Source organism: Dipodomys spectabilis, unplaced genomic scaffold, assembly GCF_019054845.1.
Source record: "Dipodomys spectabilis isolate Male_0828 unplaced genomic scaffold, ASM1905484v1 ptg000406l, whole genome shotgun sequence".
Lineage (NCBI taxonomy): Eukaryota > Metazoa > Chordata > Mammalia > Rodentia > Heteromyidae > Dipodomys > Dipodomys spectabilis.
The window spans coordinates 500,610-506,609 of NW_024871083.1; positions in this window are offsets into that span (position 1 = coordinate 500,610).

A 6,000-nucleotide genomic window follows, 5' to 3' on the forward strand; every position below is an offset into this window, starting at 1 on the left:
ATATATATATATATATATATATATATATATATTTCTGAAGACAGACTCCCTCTAAAACTTTTTATGCTACCATTTTTGACCTTTTTATTTCAAAGATATACAGTCTATTTTTCCAAAAGTTTCCTAGAATAAAATAACTAATATTTCAATAGAATGTAGCGTTTATTACTTTTAAGGGAATTTTAGATGTACACATGATATTGTAGTAATATTTATAGTATATTACTTGAAATAATCCTGTTCAAACTCTTAAATATTTGTGTGTAGTGGTGGGGAGAGAGGAAGTTAATTCATACTGGTTAGGAAATTGCAAAACTTCAAAAATCTATTCTATAATTTGTTATAAGCACATAGTCAAGCTAACTGTTATGGTTTAGATTTTTTGTTTCTTTGTTCAAAATTTTTATATGGATGGATGCACAGTGGTAACATTAAAATTATTAATCAAAAGACAAATAATCACAAATCATAGGTACATATCAGAGTTTCAATAGTTAGCACTTATGATGCTAATAATAATTTTGATGAGGATGATGATGACCACAGTGTAACCTGATAATGACAATATTGTGATTGAAAAGGAAAAAAATTTACACATTTTTGAAGCTATATTTCCCACATTGAATATATAGTAATAAATAGCGTTGGATTACATATAATAAGAATAACAAGAGGAGAGTTTCAATATCAAGAAATGTTATCACATAAACAGGTAGAAATAGTAAAAACTGTAATGTTATTCCTGCAGTCTCTCTAATGTATACACACTTTTCTTGGTGGTATTATTTTCTTATAAATAAATTATTTCCACATTTTGATGGACTAAGATGTAGTTTTCAGCTTAGTGTGATTAGTTCAAAAATATTCTCATATAGATACTATTCAATAACCAGTGTTGTCAATGATATATTAAGGGTATGTTCTTCAATACATCTGAAAAATATGACACTATTTACATAGTACCACTTACCTATCTGTAGTTACCTTAAAAGGATATAGACCTTAGTGCCAGGAGGTGAAATTTATTTTTATTTCTGCAGGAAACAATTTGTGACTTTATACCAACAAACTGAATTTGACTCTTTCCTTATTTGTAAGGTAAGGTGGAAAATGTAAGGACTCTTCACTTTTCTTTTTTCTTGCTCTAGAAGTCAGCACATATATTCTTCATTATTTCTGGTAGATAACATCCATTTATAGATGAGAAATGTAAGGCCAACAGTCAATGTAGTGAGTAAATAATGATACTAGAATTTGTGTCTGAACACTCCACTCTGTGTGCTTACAAAGAGAGTAATTTGGTGATGGAGAGGACCAATATGAAAAGACTATGGGGAAAAAGCATACTTTGGAAATGGTTGTTTTAGGACTAAGTGACAGTGTTGAGTAAATGAAACAGGCTGGTGTCAGGGGCATAAAAAGGAGTATATAGAAATTATTTGAGTGGGGGCTGAGAAGGTGGCTCAGTGGGAGAGCGCTTGCCTTGCATGCATGAGGCCCTGCGTTCGATTTCTCAGCACCACACAAGCAGAGGAAAAAAGCAAGAAAGGTGCTCTGGCACAAGTGCTAGAGTTCTAGTATTGAGCTGAAGAACTGAGGGACAGCACCCAGGCCCAGAATTCAGGCCCCACGACAGGACCCAACCAAAAAATAGAAATCATTTCAGTGACAGAAACTGAGAAAATCTTGATCATTCATCTTATCTAATAGGAGGGAGTAGAAGGGTAAGAAGAAATCAAATGTGCTTCCACATGTTTGGCTGGCAACTGTGTTAGTGCTACTCTTAGTTATAAGGACCACAGGTGGAAATGATGGATTTAGGGGAAAAATTCTAATAGTTCTAAAGTTTAGATGCAAAGATGTGTCTGTTTAAACATCATCAAAATATCCAAGACCATGAATATGAAAAAGAATAATATAATTGGGGGTATTATTGAAGGGAAAAGGAAAAGGAAAGTTCTGACACAGGTGTGAGCAATGTGGGCACCACTGTATACAAGATTGGAAGAAAGAGATAAATAAGGGGAAAAAAGTAATAAACACAGATTTACAGAAGTAAAGGAAGGAATTTGCAAGAAGATATTGAAAAAATATGCTATTTGGATTTGATAAGTAAAAGGACATAGACAAGTTCAATAAGAACATTGTTTTGGTGAAAGTCATATTGATAAAATTTTGGGATATGAATATGAAGCCATAAAATTCTGGATCCATAAATTCAACAGATCCTGTTGATTTTAAATGTTGGGAACCAATGCTTTAATCCTGACCTTAGAAGAATTATACACATATAACTGTCATGAACTTTACTCATAGGTATTGTGTGAATATTTGTGAAGACTTTGTTTATCTAGGAGTTTATAGAGTGAACTACAGCACAGAAAACCTTAATTTGTCCTACAGTTCCAATGTGTGGCCCATCTTTCCACATCAGCTTGGGCTTAGATTGAAATATCTTTAGATATGTTTGGATGTCTTATCAGCCTATTCATTATAAATGTAGGACAAGTAACACCAAGTATTAGGTTGAGCATACAGCATTACTGATGTGTCTGAAGACTCTTCGAATTGATTCTTTAGAATAGAAAATGCCTCAATAGCCATTGACACATCATAACTTCCATATACTCTATTTAACTTAGTTATTGTTAGGGATATCTCCCTGGTGAAATAACCCTGTCAATCAACCTGTCACAAATTCTTATATGTAAGGAATTCTTTTATAGACTTCAAGTTTTATTGAATGGAAGAGTTCAGACTTTACCCTCACCAATACGACTGAATGCCTAAAAAGATAAGACATTTTGCTTTAATGCCTTTCTTTCATTTTCTCATACCCTTAGGTAAGTAGGGAAGGATTTTGATGTAACAATAATACAATGGTTACTTGTACTAACACGACATTTAGGATCTAGTGTTGCTAATTAGCTCTCGATTTTGTGGCTATTTATATTACTCATGGGAAAACTAAACAGCTCCAAGGAAATTGACCTAAGGAGACTTTCAATTCTAATATCAGTTTTGTCTCAAAATGCTTTAAATTCTACATCCTCTAACGTGAGCATAGGGTTACACTGTGCAACTTTTCTCCTCAAAGAGTGAGTACTACCCTATTGCTTAATATGGACAAAGTACTTTCATACATAGACTGGTCTTGTGCAAACAAGAAGTGGTAGTTGAACAATGTTCTTAGCAGTCTGTATAGATGAAATGGAAATAGAGCAACTATGAACTCAAAATGAATGTGTAAAAAAGCGAAAGGCACAAAGTAGAATGTGCCAAGGAAATGCTGAAGTATAATTTCAAATTATGTGCTCAGGTGTGAGAGTATGTTCAAAGTACAGCTTAAGAAAATGTAGTTGGATATCTTGGGGGAAAACTGCTTTAAACTCTTCTAGGATAGTTGTACAAGTAGAAGCCCCTAAATCTGACTCTAATCAGCCACATCATCATCAACTTAGGGACTATTTTCCAAGTGCAAATTGAGAAAAAGAGGGCTCCTCACAGTTAGTGTTCAGATTGAAGTAATGTAAATAACATAATTTTTCTTATAAGACTTCATTCATTTTGGAAGGTTAAATAGGAAAAACCCAAATAAATATTTTGCATATACCTAAATTAAGTGGGACATAGTATATTACTCTCTCTTTAACTGGGAAGTTGTAGATTATGTCTTTTTATACTCTAACTTGGGACAATGATCTGCTGTCAGTCATTTTCTTCCCCTCCCCATCTTTTGCCCTTCCAATTACATAATTTTTATTTAAAGAGACATACATGAGCTTGCATTTCTAAATCCTTCAAAATTATCTGAACTGCTTCATACTTCTGGCAGCCTCCTAAATCTTTCTCAAGGGGATATTTTGTCACCACCATTTTAACCCATATGATATTGGATATCTTTCTGCTTAATTCAGTGCAAGATATACATTAGACTCATCCAGATATCTCAACACTTGTACCACCATGAAAACCTATCTTCATAAAAATCATGATTTTAGAATATCTGGGGAGGTGGCATCTGTCATTTTTGAATTACCCTAAGTGATACTTACATGCAGTCATGTTTTAAATCAATATGCCTCTCAGTAGATGAATGAATTGACAAAATGTGATACATGTGACAAAATGCTTTCAATTCATACGGAAATGGAAAAATCCTACTAAGTAAAATAAACAAGACACAAAGAAAGATATTCCATGTTTTCCCTAATTTGTAACAAGTAGGAAATATCTAGGATAGCCCTAGCAGATGAGCAGAATGGCTCAGTAGCTATGTATAAGATGATGATGAGCAAAATGAACTCCTACATATGGAAACAAAGGTTTTCTTTGTGGTTGTTGTTTTTAATGTACTCTGTGATTCTTTTTTCTTTTGTGTTTTCACCTATGGTTTGTCCCCTGCTGTGTTTGATTTCAGTATCATGTGTCATTGTATACATATTTATTTTAATTAGGTAAGGGAAGAGGAACAACAACATGGCACGACAAAGGACAAAGGACAAACCAATGTAATATCAATGCTCACAAGACAACATGATGGAAATTTACATTACAACTTGTGAAGGGTATTGGGGTGAAGGAAAACTGTGAGAAAAGTGAGGTAGTGGGTAAAAAGTTCTACATGTTATCTATTCACCATCTTACAATTACAGCAACCCCTCCTATATATCACCTTGACAATATAATTAAATTAAAAAATAACTTGCATAAAGTATAATTTCACTGTATTGGTATAGTAAATACAATTCTATTCCCCCTTTCTTTATTAGAGGGTCATCAACTTGAATGTTATCAAACTATGGAATAGCTTCACAATATACTTGCCTTTATGTTGAAAAAACCATTATCTCACACTGTAACCTAAGAAAGTTCAATTCTATGGAAACTCCTAACTTTTAAAACTGAATAATTGTTAGGAGGACAGAATATATGTATTCTTCAAAATTCAGATGACTACTAACTAATCATTTTCAAATTCTGATCATGCCATACCAGAGACATTTAAAACAGCATCTGTTTACATTTTAAGTAATTCTGCAATAGATCAAATTTCCAATGAGATGTTACATATTTAAAAGTCAATAAAAAATAGGCACATTCTGGTAGAAGATAAAACTATGACCTATTTATAATAATTAATTCCTGAAGAGTAAACATTTATCATCAGAGTAAGCTATTATTTCTATGACAATCAATCCTAAGTTTTTATGCTGTAAAGTCATCCTAGCCCAACAGTTTGTAACTTGTAAGGTGCACCTAAAAATTGCCTGAATTCACATCATGACTAGCTTATCACTATTGTGTAAAAAAATACTACACTTCTGCTGTGATGCCCTCCCAATTGTGCAAAGAACACTACACTAAACTTTTCTGCATCATTTTCCCTCCAGTGGTATTCTTGAGATCAGAATACTTGCAAATAGTATTTATATTATTATTTTATATTAATTTTATTATATATTATTTTTATCTATCATAGATATTCAGGAGATCTGAATATGGGAACATTGAGATCTGAAGATTTTGTTTCAAACCCACCCAGGTAGCAAGGTTCCTTAGATTCTTATTTCCAATAAACTCGTAAGGAATAGCTAGTTCCAAGTGGCACTGAGGTTAAAGTTGAAGAGCAGTAGCCTTTAGCATAAACAGGCTCAGGAACAGTGGCCAGACCCAGAGGTCAAGCCCTAGCATAAACTAAACAACAAAAACAAAATAAAAACAAACGTTAAACCTAGATTTTTTCCCTCATTGTATGAGTAATTAAGAGGTACTTAAGGAAATTTCTTCCTGTGTTATGTATAGATAGAAGAAAAAAAAAAGATCTCATTCAATTACTCTCCTCATACCATGTTACACCAAAGTCTCCAAAAATTGCTCTTTTTCTAAATTTATAAATTAATAGCATCCATTTGTTGGCAACTTTGTCTGGATTATTCACATTATCATGTTATACATGAACTATTGGAGTTATTTATAAACTAATTTCTAAATATACCT